General features: G+C 42.0%; 1 long non-coding RNA gene across 1 annotated transcript; it reads right to left on the bottom strand.

Moving 5' to 3' along the window:
- Window positions 1-230: 230 nt before the first annotated feature.
- Window positions 231-14,392, bottom strand: LOC148184827 (uncharacterized). Its single transcript, XR_015772063.1, has 5 exons — window positions 14,156-14,392; window positions 5,787-5,951; window positions 4,777-4,931; window positions 2,843-2,970; window positions 231-1,854 (listed from the first exon to the last, which is right to left on the bottom strand). It is a non-coding gene; the product is annotated as an uncharacterized LOC148184827 (long non-coding RNA).
- Window positions 14,393-15,568: the final 1,176 nt, after the last annotated feature.

The raw sequence follows: 15,568 nt of genomic DNA, 5'->3' as shown, positions 1-15,568 counted from the left end.
TTAACCGCTTCCTCGCCGGGGCTGCCGGACCCTCCTGTTCCATCCCCTCCCGTCGTGCGCCGGGACCCCCTCGGTGGCGCCCCGCCACCGGGCGCGGCCCCTCCGCCAGCAGCACCGCACCGGGAGGGTCGGGGAGAGCGTTATCGCTTGTTTATTTCTATTTCTCTGGTCCCCGAGAAAGCCGGTACATGCTGTCTCTTAAATCAATAAGTACACAAATAAAAAATAGTAACATTTCCCAAACCCCACAACTGTTAGGAAAAAAAATCCATTTCTGTAAGTGGCAGCCTCGCCAGCACAGCTTGGGATCCACGAGTCGTGCTGAGCACTGGCTTGTGCATCGGCAGCAACAATAAAGATAATGCAGCTGGAAGTTAGTTAATCATGCGTGAGTCAGCGAGGAATCCGACTTGCTCCGCAGGAATAACAGGAGCAGAAAAAAAAAGTTAGGCAACGTTTATTTTAGACACAGCTGTAAACAAACGCTCCGAGAAGCGGAAAGCCTGTCAATCCAATGGGGAGATACCCACGTCCAGCTGCTTTTTGGGCTGCAGCTGGACAGCAAAGGGTATTTTTGGCTTTGCCTCTCTCTTGCTAGGCCTCTGGTCCCCATCTAATGGCCTCAGCCCACATCAGGAAAATCTCATTCATTAACTATTGTACCAAATAGTCTTTATACTATGAAAGTGTATTGATTTTCTAAATAGTATGGTGTTAACTTTCTTTAGATGTATGTGGTTGACGTAGTATACAGCACAGTCGGGCTTAAGTAAGCATCAGTATTCGTGGTGGAGTAAGCATGACCAAAGGACCCCAGCTAACAGCAAGGAACAGTACCTTTGTTTTTCAGATCCTCAAAGCCACTCATGACAGATAAAGGATACCCCTTGACTACTCCCTCCAGCACCTCTGTGAAACCCTCCTCTTACCTTTCATCATAGATTAAAAGCTGTAGCAAGACTGACTCCAGGATGTCTAGATCAATAAAGAAGCAGGTGGATGATGGCTGTAGAACTATTGTTGGTTTTCAGAACAGTAATGTATGTTTGCACTAGGTTGCTCCATGATTTACCTTTTTTGCACTATTTGTGTTTCTAACAATTCTTTGAGCAGTGCTCACCACTTCAATAATCGTACCATCCTCCTTGGCTCAAGGTTTCTACCCAGAACATGACCTTGGCATCCTTTTGGTACTTTTTCATTCCCTTTCTTGACATGTTCACTTGGAATTAAGATGGGATGGCATGTTACCAAAGTCACTTAGGGACATTATTCATAGCATAGAGAACAGAAACACTGTGGTTTATTCTATTCTGTGGTATCAAGGACAAGCCATAGAATCTTGGACAGATGATGAAAATATGGACTCACTGCTTGACCCCACAGTGGGTCTCTCATTCTCTCATTATTCTCTCATTCCTATGACCCCAGTAAGGAGCAGAAACATTTTTGCTGACTGCCCACTCATCTGGTGATTAGGCTCTTTGGTTGGGAACTCCCTAGCAGCCCTCCTTGCTTTCCTGTGGAAGGAGACAGCAGGCAAGTCCATCCTGTCATGCCACGTTTCCCCACGTGTCTTTGGACAGCTGTGTGATGGCCCTTCAGCTCCATCTGTGCCTTCTGATGGGTGGTGATTTGGGAGGCTCTGGCTCAGGGCTGGTATTGGACCTGGCCTCCATTTGCAGCTGTGCATGTGTTGTGCCAGGCTGGTGTGCTGGGATGGCTTCAGTCTTTTCCTCATCAATGCTTAGCAGGTGCTTCTAGAAGAACTTCCCGTGAAGTGAGGGTACTACTTTATTTAGCAACGTGATCAATAGCCTCTTGGCACGCAGCCTCTTCTTTTTTCCAAGACATCTATTTGCAAGGGAAAAAAATTACCTCACTGCTGTTCAAACTGGCACAGTGTACCATCTTTTCCCTGCTTCCCAAGAGCAGAATTACTTGCCACCTGTGCCTGAGCACACCTGCGCCACTCTTCTCCCCAATGCCTATTTTGGGGGCCATGTTCTTTCACAGACCCTCTTCCTTCAGAACATGGTTCATTTGTACATCTGGCTGCACAAATTTGCTTTCTCCTTATCTGAGCAACAAAGCCACTTTAATGCCGCTGCCTTTTGCAAAATTGGTAAGAATTCACTGAGCTGCAGATCTCAGAGAGACAATGAAAATGTGGACTCACAACTTGAGCCACCTCAAAGTATTAAAAATTTTCAGGAAAGAATGATAGACTAAGAAACAGCAAGAACCAGGGGAACGAAACAAAAGTAAAATTATTAAAAATGTATACTTAAGAAGCTCATGCTTCTTACTGAAATTATCAGTACTATGCCTACAAGTCACACAGCAAACGTGACACGGGGACTCGTGCCAAGAAAGTCCAGTGGAACAGGTGCCTCATGATGTGGTCATGTGGTTTATGGCTTCTTGCTGGATGAACTACAAGCAACTGATTGCAACAACCACAAAACAGAATGGATTTTCCATAAAGGAACTGAAAGCTGACAGAAACACCAAGTTGATTTATAATTTTTATCTGAAGAAAAGCTTCAAATAGTGAAGCTATAGCATATAGCTACTGCATAGGACTGAAATGTTACCTACCATGGGAAATAAAGGACCACCTCTTGTACTGACATGGCAAAACTGCTTCTGGCTTCACCATTTTTTAAAAAGCCCCATCATGGAGAATTGGCTACTCCATGGAAGGCTGTTAGAGGTTCTCTCTGTTAGCAATATTTTTCTGTTAATACTGTGCTTCCCCTTATGACTGGCTTCATCACGCACTCTCAAGCAACGTGTAGAGGTCCAATCACTTCCCAATGGAAGAATTACAGGTACTTACTCCAATGAGTCATGGTTACACACTTTACTGTTGTCATGAGGTTTCCTTTAAGTTCATAGCCTAATTTTCAACTTCTTCCTGAGGCCCAGCTTCCACAGGGTCTTCCCCGAGGTAGAATTTACTTGGAGCTTTAAAAAGAAAGGAAAAGATGATGTAACTTTGAAAGGACAGCATGTACATATATGGAGGGCATTTTTAATTCCTCTAACACTTTTTGGTTCCAAGGTAGTTTGAAGTATTAAACTCCAGTTTGTTTTGAAGACTTTTTTTTTTTTCCCTAAAGAAATCTGTTTTTCATTGTTTCAGAGTAAGTTAATTAGGATATAATCAATGCATAGGCACACATACAGGTACCATGCTAAAACATTACAGAAGCTGTAAAGTCAAAGACATGAAAATTGGGATACACTATAATTAATTCTGTGTAGGGTTATTAAATATCTCCTTCATGCATTAACCTGATGTGATTTTAATTAATGACATACTATTTTCTCTTCAGGATGCATGCCTGGCTTGGTTTAGTCACAGGAAAGAAGATAATTAATGGGCATCCAAACTGTAATGTTCCCCCTGGTCACTGTGCAGTCCCCTTGCACCTTTTAATTTGTATTAGTCATACTTTGCTGCAGTAGCAGAATTATAATTTTCCTTGTGTGTTTTTCTGTAAAATTCAGGGTACAGCACTGGAATATTCACAAATATGCACACACTTATATTTTCAACAAGAGTATAAGTCAAAAGGAATAATAGTTCACCCTCTGATAGCTGTGAAATTGAGGCAAGTCCAGAGTGCCCACTAATCTGAGGTACTGGATTTAGTGGATGAAATTTCAGAATATGATTTTTCAGATATACAGATTATTTCAGAAGTATATCTTCCTTTGGTTGGGCTGCAACTGGACAGAGGTGCTGAGACTTCAGGCTGTGTTTGGGCCTCAGCTAGAACACTCTACAAACAAGAGCTATACAATTAGCATCACCACCACCTCCCGAGGCATGGTGTAAATGCCTTACACTTTGGCACAGAGAAAACCCACAGCAGAGTGCTTAATTCAGTCCTTCCAGCCAGCATTCAACTGCTTTTCTCCTTCCCTAATCACTGACTCATTTATTACAAGTTTTCCAGCTTTCAAAAGAAAAGGTCACTCTATAATTATTACTACTGAAGTCTTTGCCAGTTTAATTAATTTGCCCCAACTGAAATAGCAATAGTGTAAATTTTTTTTTTCTTTTTTTTCAAGAAAGCATTCTTTCAGAACTATTTTTGTAAGAAAGTTGCAGGGTAGTGCCAGTGACTAAAAAGGTGCCAGCTAAAATCTGCTAATGTTAAACATAACAAAGATCTTTTTTTTTTTTCCCTCAGAAGACATGTAATACACTAATCCAGCTGCTGTGAATTGCAGGAGCTAGGACTTTCTGGAGATTTTCATGTTTCTTAGCAAGATCTTAAAGAGGGAGATGGATCTCATCTTTCCAGAGTCACACGTGTGTTGTGGATGAAAGATGTTATTCATAACTACATCCTGCATGGGCTGATGGGAAGATTAAACAGCTTAATAATTGTCCAACAAATCATTAACACATCTTATGATGCAAAAGCAGCCAATTAAAGTGTACTACTGGATTCCCTTCCAATAGCACCTCAGATAAGCACTGCTAAGAAAATCTCCTTCCCCAGCTATGATAACAATCAGTCTTTATAGAATAGTAAGTGCATTAACTTTTTCAATTTATGTATTAGTTCACATTATACACTGTAATCTAATGAGGTGGTATTGTTCATGCTTAAGTAAAACAAACTAAAGGACAGCCCAGTCCCAGCTGCTTTACTTCCTCCCAGCATAGAATCAGGGAATTTTTTTCGTCTTGTTCAGTAAACATCAGCTTGGATTTTCAGAATACACAGATATTTTCCACTGTGCTGGTTTGCATACCTGAAGAAATGTCAAGGCCTGTGTTTCTCTCTGTTGCTGGCACCATCAGGGCCTTTGTCAGGCACAGGGCTGAAGCAGGATGTCCTCATGATGACTGGTCTCCATCCAACTTTTGATACCTGGGGGGTCAGTTTTCCCACTGAGGGGAGGGGGTTCTGCAAACAAATCCATGGTGAAATTGGGTGAAGTTACACTTGCTTGCAATCCCTGTTTGAGCTGTAGTTTAGCAAAGCACATCTCACATTCCTCTGGGCTGCTGCAGATGCTGAAGTGCAACAGCACCTGGCCAAGGCTAAAAGGCAACAGCCAGGGTGCATTTACCCTGCATGGGTGGAAAGCACTGTCACTCCACCTCATGTTGCACCAGGGCATCCTGAACTTCAGTGAGATGACACACACCCTGGCAAGGGACTCTCCTGGCATCTGGCACTTAGCTTGTTCTAAAAAGCAGGATAGCATGTTGCAGTTCATGGCATCCCAAATCCCCTCTGGTGCCAGCCATCCAGTGGTGTGGTCATCCAGCCAGATGGTAGGCACCACAAGTGACATCTCCATGGGGACAAGAGACAGCTATTGGTATCTAGGGGCCTCTTCCATTTCTGCAGCCCTACACAAACATTTTTCAAGGAGATGGTCTGCCTTGAAATGTGGCTGGGGAGAAGCTTTTCTCAACGGAGAAAAATGTGGTCGGGGAAAAGCTTCTCTCCCAGTCCTGCTAGGACACCATTATGTTTTCTCTCATTCATGTCACACTTGACTTTTGAGTACATATAATTTTACATCTCTCTTTTCAAATGGCATTTTTTTATCTTTTTCTTTGGCTACTACTATTAGTAGGAAAAGTATCCATTGACATGAAGCACTTTTAATCCATTTAATAGGCAATTCCCGTGTAGTTTTACAGTGTTGGCATGACACCACATGCCAGCAAACCTTCTCTGATACTGCACTCTGGAATGAGGTTTGTAGGAGACTGGAGAACATCCTGGTGTTGCATTTGAGCATCCTACCTGTGGTCACAGTTCCCAATGCTCTGTGTGCTGAGGTCCAGGTACTACCCTTATTAACAGAGGAGTGAGGGCTTTCATTTTCCATGCCTGGGATTCACAGAAGGAAAAGCTGGACCTCAAGCACAAATTTCTTTCCTAACTTTGAAATTCTTGTTCAGTGGCAATCTAGTATGAAAAAGGCAAATAACATCAGTTAGATGCATACATGAGATACAGTTTTGCTGAAAGAGATTTTCTTATCCTGTTTTTATTGCTTCTTAACTCTGAGTCAGCCTATGACACATTTTCATGAAAACTCCCAGACATTATGCTAGCAAAATTAAATGTGGATCAGATGGGAAAAACATTGTGAAGTGCTGACAGTGTTAAGGCAGAGGAGAGATCATGTTCTTACAGGTGGGGAGCAGTACCATGCCTTGTTTCCCCTGGAAACTGCTAATCGCTGTCTTCACGTTCTCACTCAAGAAATGCTCTGGAAGTCCCTGCTACAGCTATCAGTGATTCCTGATAAAGTGTTCAATGTGGATCCCTCACAGAGGACCAGTCACCTTGAGCCACATTACTCTTATCAGCTCAAGCACTAGAAACTTCTCAATGGCATCCCTGGTACTAGGAGTCTGGCAGTCTACAAAATGCATAGGTTGGATGATAAAATTCGGAGAGAGCAAAATTATAATGTCTGTTGTTCTTTGCCAGCCAAGAGCAAACAGGACAAGGCAAGTTTTCATCTCCTAAGCAGTGAGTGTTTGTCTTTTTATTTTGGTTGGTTGGTTTGGGGGGGGGGGGCGGGGAAGGCAAGGATTGGAAGAAGAGTATAGCGGTTTCTCATATTTTAATTAAAAGCTGATTTTGGGTCACCATAGCAGAGCAGACTGCTTCAGAAGCCAAAAAGCCAGGCAAGTATGGCTGAACAAATCTTTGGAGGAGTCTGAGGGGGTTTTCTTCTCAGGTAGATGTGAGGCAGTAAGATTACCTGAAGGAGAAATAAGAGAATAACAAACAGGAAGGGAATGATATTTGAACAATTGACAAATGAGCATCATCTGAAAAGAGGCCAGAGAGGGAGAACAGGCTATTCAGTCATATGGGAATAGCATGGCTGAGACCAAGAAAATAATACAGGACAGAGAAGAGACATGAGATCTCGTTTGGAAAATGCAGGGTGGGCAGGAATAAAAATACTGAGACAAAACCAGAACATTAGGATCTAACCATAGGAAGCCAAGATTACCGGTCTGATTTATAAAATATACAATGATACTGATGATTGTGACCAAGTGGGCTAGCCAAGGGCTAGGCACCCACCAAGGAGCATGCATCCTGTTTGTGGGGAGTTAGCTGTGGGCAGAACAAAGCTAACACCTGAAGCTGTGTTTGGGGCTCACATTGCTCGGAGGGGCATCAGAGAGGAAAGCTCTCAGGGACAGCACTCTTCTGCCTGAAGACCTGAAAGGAAGGGAATCAGGAGGCAATGGTCCCAAGGTTTCCACAAAGGACAGAATGTTACTGAAAAACACATTGGGTAGGACACAAAAAAATACTGGAGTGACCTAAAGTAGAATTCGAGTAGCACATTGATGACATTTGGAGGTGAGGGGCAGCAGGCAGTAAAGGGCAGTGCTACGTTGTGTGACAGCTGCAAGAAGTGATGTTTCCCACATAGGCTGGTAAGAAGATAAAGGGAAGCATGAGGAAAGGGTAAGAGAAAGCAGGAGATGAGAGGCTTCAGTCTCTAAGGAAGGAGAGGCTGAAGAAGGCAAGAAGTTTTAAGCTTCTACAACAGCAGAGCTGTGGGAGGATGAAACATCCATGAAGCCCATGAAACATGATGAAACAGAAAAGGCTCTTTCAAAAAGCTGGGATCTCTTCTCAAATGTCTTTTAGCCTTAAAGAAATGAGCAAGATTCCAAGTGGAGAGCATTTTGAACAAAAAAGATTGGATTCAGCCACACGACTAGAAGGATGGAAAAAGTAGAGGAGAAAAAGATAAAATGCTTGCTTAGATTTTTTTTTTTAACCTATGTCAATGGAATTAATCATTAATTACTGAAGAAAACAAGATCACTTAAGGAAGCTGGCAGCCAAAAATAAGGTTATGTGCACATAGGTTGTCTCAGTTGCAACAAAGATATCCTTTATGCTGCTTTATTCACCATCCAGATTCATTGGGTGTAATCCAGCTAAGAACTGATTAGTTTTAAGACTGATCCAGATCTAAGGAAGCCAATAGTAAAACTTCAAAGGATCAGCCCCTTTAATGAAGTATCTGAACACAACCCTGTGTATCAAAAGCAACATGTAGGTATTGGCTCCATAACCAACAAATGGGTATTTTGTGAATCACAGTCCAAGAGCTAAAGAACACTGGAAGTGAGTGCTTGTGTAATAATCACCATCTCCCTAATTAAAACTAATTATCTGGAAAGAAATAAGACAAGAAGGGAAAAATACTTCTGTGATTAATTGCAATTGAAGTGTGTTAACTAGCATGCAAGAAAATATTTTGTATATGGAAAGAGTACAAAAATAGGTGTAGGGAGTTTGTAGCCATTTTCATTCAAAATTTTTTTTAAGAAAAGCACCCATGATTAGAATGAGTAAGAACGCATTAAGAATGTCTTCCATCAAGATATTTAGAGTGAGGTCTCTGAAAGCTGTTAGAGGTTTCCAGTGAAATGTCCTCTGAACAGCTAGTAGAATCATGCAGAACCAAATATGGCTTTCAATGCAATGCATATGAAGCTTATACATAAAGCACATTCTTCTATCCATATGACATAAAAAAAAAATGTGTAATTTCTCAGTCTCAGAAATACATGGTACTTACTTTTAAGACCTATAGGGGAGGTTTATTTTAAATGGTCATCCTTCTAGTGTTATGGGATAGCCACAGCTGACTGCTAAAGCTGACCATTAAATTACTGATTATTACACAAATAAATCTTTTTCCAGCTTACTCTCAAGTAACCTGTGCACACTACATAGTCTACACAGTCTACCTTAATTCTCCCTGCATACATACACACATCTATTTTCTGGTTTTATTAAACTAGTAATCAGCAGACTACACACCAATCTGATCTCTTCCAGCAGTGCCCTCTTTCCAGACTTCTTGACTTAGGTCCTCTGTAAACCTTATTTAGATGGTGTCTTTCAGCGTCTTTAGTTTTCTAACTGGGGCAGCCTGCCCAATCCTTCAATAAAGTCAGCAGATTTCACATACCACAGAGCCAATGCCAGCTAACCAGGAAAAGTAATACAGGCAGGTGTCACTGATGAATTACCACTATAGTCAAGCCTCATTAGTTCCAAGGTGTGCCATATCTCACCAGGCAGTCAACCGGCTCACTTAAGCCTGAAATTCAAATTGGTCACTATGAAAAAGACTCACAGTGTCTGGAAACCTAATCCTCTCATCTCTGGTTTGTCAGGTCAAAGAGAACAGTGCTGTTAAGTGTGAATAGATGAAGGTGATTTGCAGAAAGATACAGACTGCTGCTATGCAGCTACAAAATTAAATGTCTTCTGGATACCATGCCAGGGGTTTAGATTTACACCATGAGGAAATAAACGAGCTCCTAATGCCTCTCTTGTTAATTCCTGGCTCCATCAGCTTGATTTGATCCTTAAAGCAAATTTCTCTTGATCCCACATATCATGGGGCTGACATACAAGGTCAAAGAAGTTGAAAAGCTGACTGTGCTTCTGCAGTGCATGCCAGGACCAGAGCCTTATTCCATGAGGGTTACTGGAGTGGTGACGTACGTGAGAATACTAGGTTGCACAAGTCAGTCCCAGTTCTTCCCACCTCTAATGATTCTTCTGGTAAGGTGCAGGATCCTTCACTGGCATCTGTGCCAGAACAGACACCACATCGAATCTCTGCCTGTAGCAAACTAAAGCATCCCACATCTGAACATATGAAGCTTGAAGAAAGTTTAGAGTAGAAATTAATATTAAACATTTAACTGTGGTAATGATAATGGAAGGTAATTAGCTGGGAAGGTAATAAAGACTAAGACCTTTTACCAAGAGCTGTGATGACTTCTACATTAATGAACCTTTGTAAATTCAGGTCAGAATTCCTTCCTCCTCCTATTTCCTAAACATGCACCTGTGGTCAAAATAGAGTCCACTCAGGAGTACAGTTTAGTGGCTGTGTAATATAGAAAGTCAGAAAAGATGACTACAAAGTCTCTGTACAACCTATGAATCAGTTTAAGCCACAGATCCCTAATACAACTTTTTCCAAGCTTCTCTGCACTCATTCTGGTTCAGAAATCTCTCTTGGAGTTGCTTGCCCATGTTTGGATGAAGTTACACTCAGGGCTTGCACAGCAGCATTAATATTGCCCTGTCTTCACCAGAAATCCCCACATACATGCCTAAATAACAAATAGTAGGCACAGGAGCGGTGACAATGCTTGACTTGGTGCCAGATGATCTGCGTAAAAGCATTCGCAGCAGGGCAGCTTAAGGGTATTCTGATTTAATTTAGAACTCAAGCATAATTTTTCTTAATTACCAAAAAATACTCTCTTTGTTTCTGAAGTCTGACCCTGGCCTCCTCCCAGACTGTAAAATGACCAAAACCCCTCATGATAGGCCAAATAAGTAAAAATGATGTGAGCTAATCATTACCCATTTACAATCACTTTCTCCATGCACATTTCATTACCTTCACACAAATATCTTACGGCTTCTGCAGCTGTAGAAGGATTACTAGCAGTGGTTTCCTTTCCCACCATACACTGAACACCCCAGTTGTTACGTGAGTGTCAGGCTTCAATCGAGGCAATGCATAGCAGCCATCAAACACTTACTGTGTATCTTTGAAAGGCACAGTAAACACACAGAGCCATTCAGGTGTGCCAGAGGGACTGCTCTCCAGTAAAACTGGGGCCCATAGCAGTAGTGCTCCAGGTTAAAAGCCTCCCAGTGAGTCAACAGCATGAGCTGTCAAGCCAGAGGAACTCCCTGACAAGTGAAATTGCTGTTTGTGTTCTGCCCAGCATGTCACACCCAGTCTATGTTACTTGGAAAACAGCGTGTGACAGGAGATCACATTGCCTGGGTACGAAGGTGCTGGTGGAGAACAAGGTAAGGAGGTCAAGAGTACAGCCAAGCTAACTTTGAGTCTCAAAGAGGAGATTTGGAATGCAAGGAATTCTACAAGGTGTCTTGCTTGCACGCCAAGGGGTTGATGAAAGTAATGTTAATCAGATGGACAAAAAAGTCTGTCCCTAAATGGGTATGCTACATCCACACTTGAGAGGTTTCTATTCAGCAGGACTCATTAGGTGTTCACATTCATGTGAGGAGCCCAGTTCTCACACCACATGAACAAGACATTCGAACAACAGCATCAAAGGAATGGCCAGTAAGAGCTTTATTTCACAGAAATGCTCCTGCCTGCCTCATAACTTCTACAAAGGCGTGCTCTCGACAGTCTATGATTTCATAGCCAACATTAATACCAGAAACCCTGGTCTCTCAGGAAATGTGCTTGCTAATCCTGGCTCCCTAACTTGTCCCCTCACATCTATGTATTGTGCCTGCTTCTCCTTCGTGGCTGAGCAGCTTTTCTCTTCTTAGCTTTGTCCTCCAGGGCATATTTATAAGGCACTGTCCTGAGCAAGACTGAGAAACTCCCTATGTTTTCTTTTTCTAGCCAGTACTTACTTTCTCAAAAAGTAAGACTCTGAGATGGAGCACAGTCTGGGTTTGTAAGTCAAAAGCTATTGTATGGCAGCCTAAAGAAAAAATACAATCCATTTTGGACTGTCAGCTGAGGTACCTAAACGTCCTATTCAGGCTCCAGCCTTTTCTACATCAGTTGCAGCTGTGAACAAACAGGGCTTGTACAAGTCATAGCTGAAGGTTTGCAGTTAAAGAATGAGGAACCTGTAACCAGTGGCAGGATTTGTGAGACTCATGGTTTGGTCACATAATTGGCATTATGCAAAACTTTTGTGGCAACTGCTCGCAGATTATAAGATTGTTTTTCTTTATGCAATTCTCCCCTCTCTCAGTACCCACCTTCTATTTTCTGCAAGAGGTAAAAAAAAAGCAGAACAACAGGCATTTTACTCATCTTCAAGACCTACTCAAGCCAGGAGCCTCATTTCTCCAGTACAATAAATGAGACATGAATTCTGTGGAAAAAATAGCATGTGACAGTGTCATGAGAATAACTTCTGCGCTAAGAAGTGTGGGGGAGAAGAGCATGGGGAAAGTCCCTAATTTTGGTATTTCCCAGCCCTTTGTACCAACTGTTGCAAACTCAGCATGTAGCATCTAGAATGTAAATTTCTAGACATTGGCCAAAAAAAAAGAGGGAAAAAGCAAAGCAAGTCCCATCAGCCTCAGGATCCTTTCCAAGTTCTTCTACTGCAAGACTTCTTGCACAGTCAGTCCTTGGCTTTTACTCCACCTCCCACCTTGATGGAATTCACTACAATTATCCTTCCCCTCAAAAAACTTTCTTAAGTGCTCTCCTTATTCAAGTCTATATGCTGAATTCCCCTGAACAACCCTTGCCCCACCACTAGTGGGTCTAGCACCTGAAGTTGCAGTAGGCTGCTGAAGTGAGGAGCAGTGATTGATGGAAGAGTCTTCTTCATCATGTGCAGACCAGGACTGGACATACCCTCTATGAAGGATTTAGCCAGCAAGCTCTAGGACTTTACCAAGTTGCACGGCCCGTATTCTTCAAAAGTTTGTCATTTTTCCAGTGGTTCTATCCCACAGACAGCAAGGGGACATTTCAAGCACCAGAGTGACTTACCTTCTTACAGGGTTTTAAATCCTTCATCCCTTGCAAGAGATCAGTGTGGCACAAGATTTTTTTCTCTCAAGGGCACAACACAACCTAAGTAACTTTACTTAAGGGTATTCTCAGAAATCACATAACCACTTTAGCTCTTAGATACCATCAGCAAAATTAGAAGTAATCAAAGCCAGAGGTTTATAAAGAAATCATTTCAGAAACCTAATTCCACCTGGCAGTATCAGCTCTACAGCCTGTAAAAGTAACTACATCAGCCAAATGCCCTAAACTGCTTGTAAGCTCCTCCAAGTTGAAGAGGGGATGATCTGCCCTTGCAGAACTCACCCAAGTAACAGATGTTAAACCAAGCTAAACTCAAGTAACGCGCATAGAAGTCCAGGTTCCCTGACACTCTGCCCTCTCAGCTGGAGTCGAGACTACACTAGATCTTTCTGTGCCTTTACCTCAAGTGAAATGCCTGGCAGATTCAGTGTGTTTCAGAATAATGCTTTACAAAGAAAGCCCTCAAATACATGTTACAGTTTCAGATGGCAAATCAAAGTACTGCTCACAGTCTGGAGCATTAGCTCCAGATTGCAAAGACACCCCTGATGATTTATGTGTCAGGGAAAAATTAAAATCATGTATCAAAATAAGTGCTTGACAGTATTCTGTATATTCTGTGTTAGCTCTAAGCACTGGCAGCCTACATGCTAAGTTCATTTTGCATGATTGAACTCAGAGGTTACAATTTTCTTTTACAGGTATCAGCTAATAATAAAGCCATAAATATTATAGTTCTGCTGTGTCTCCTACGGGAACTTTTCACCTTTTCTAAACGTGTTACAAATACCTTCAGGACTTTGCCTAATAGCAAAAGCTTTGTTTATAGGGTTCAGTCATCAATAAAGCTTATTTGGTGTGCTGCCCCCCCAGCAATAGCTTCATGCCTGATGATGGCAGAACCCCGCTGCAGGGAAGTGCTCTTTAAACTCCTCTTCAGGGAAAGCAAAGGGGAGGTGGATTGAAGATTCATGATTCATTTTCTAGAGGAGATACCTGTATGAGTGGGATCAGCAGAGCCTGCAGCAGTGATGCCTTGCACAGGTCCTTCTGAGCAATGACATCTGTGTGCACGCTGCCATGCTGACATTCAAGTCAGTCTGGCCAGTTAGAGATGGGATATCTGGATTTGGAGTCTGGTTGCAGCATGCTGTCCAACCTCTCCCTTGGATTAGGAAGGGAGAGAGGCCAGAGATCTCAAAAACTTTAAATGAAGAATTTACTCCATGACACTCTTTACCTCCCCTCATATTTTCTGTGATAAATGAAGATGATTCGTGCTAACTAAACTGTAACTATTTAGAAAGTTATTATTATAAAGCCATACAGGGAATTTGTGTTACAAGGTAGATGGACCCCTTTGCAGATGTTACATGTTAAAAATAGGATACAGGATGTAGTTTTAAGATAAGTAATGTCTCAAGATGGAATCGACCTTGAGATGGACAAAGTTGGGACGACTTCAAGCTTAGGGTCTGAAATGATGGTTTTATCTATGAAATGCAAGGCTAATTATTGGAATAGAATGCTTACTTACGTAACACAACGCTTAGTACGCACGTGCAACCTGTGAGGATATGCAGAGGACAACAAAGATGAGTGTAAGCCTTCATCCAAAGACCACTAAAAGAAGACTGCAGATCCCCTGGCAACAAGTGAGGCATGTGCCATGAAGTACAGTGACGTAGAATTGCAGAATTGAAAGTAGGAGGAAACTTACAGGAAACATTAATGAATATGTATAACATACAGTATATAAAGTTTAGTTTGAATTGCTTTGTTTTGTACATGAGGTAGGGTGAGAAGCCCTCTCTGTGCCCCAGTTGGTTTTGCTTGTTTTAATCATACTTAATTACTGGCAAATTACATACATACATACATATATATATATATACATATATATATATATATATACATACTTGAATGCATTCACTAAATCTTATTCTTTTACTAAATTGTATTAATTTATACCAAATTGCTATTCAATTCACTAAATTGTATTCATTTTTAATTAAATTGCTGTTAACTCAATGGACCTAGTTGTCTAATTTCATTCATAACATTTTCTATTATCATTTCTGTTTTTATCAAACATCAACTCAAACATGGACAGGGGAAGTACCGTAAGCTTTCCACAGGAACCATAAATTTTCCACTAAAGAAAATCTCAGGGAATTTACACTGTGCTCTTGGCTTCTTTCAAAATCTGACACTTCTTTCACCATCTCCAAATGTGATTAAGAAGTGCTGAAGAAGAAAAGGAGACAGGAGATGGCAACATCTCCCCAGATCTATAACCCATGTCATGGCATACAAGACTGAGCTGAATGTATGTGGCCGTGCAAGATGGGCCCCCCTTGCCTCTGTGGAGCCTTCTCCTCCCAGTCAGATCACCCAGCCCTCAGGCACCAGCCCTGCTCTGCTGTCCTCACAGGTCACTGGGCAGGACCTGAAGGACAGCTGGGAGCTGGGGTTGTCAGGGGAGACCATCTTGCTATCTACACCTACCTGAAAGGAGGTTGTAGGCAGCTGGGTGTTGGTCTCTTCTCCTATGTAACAAGTGACGGAACATGAGAAAATTGCCTCAAATTTGACAGAGGAGGTTTAGAATAAATTTTAGGAAAAAAAAATTCTTCACTGAAAGGGTTGTCAAGCACTGGAACAGGCTGCCCAAGGGAACAGTAGAGTCACCACCCCTGGAAGTTTTTAAAAGCCATGAAGCTGTGGCACTCAAGACATGGTTTAGTGGTGACCTGCCAGTGTTAGGCTAATGGTTGGACTCCATGACCTTAGAGGTCTTTTCCAACCTAAACAAAGTCTACAAAGTCAAGGCCTCTGCTGCTTGAATAGGCAGTGGCATAGCAGCCCATTATCATTTTGCTCCCTTTGTAGATACCAAAATGACAACACAAAGCCTCAGGGTAGGAAGCCTCCACCTATTTTCCAGCCT

This window comes from Pseudopodoces humilis, chromosome 2 (assembly GCF_049639895.1).
Source record: "Pseudopodoces humilis isolate 2021_Gansu_Grassland_sample_001 chromosome 2, ASM4963989v1, whole genome shotgun sequence".
NCBI classification, from domain to species: Eukaryota; Metazoa; Chordata; class Aves; order Passeriformes; family Paridae; genus Pseudopodoces; species Pseudopodoces humilis.
Note: the sequence above shows the minus strand (reverse complement) of the source record. Positions and strands in the feature narration are given on the sequence as shown.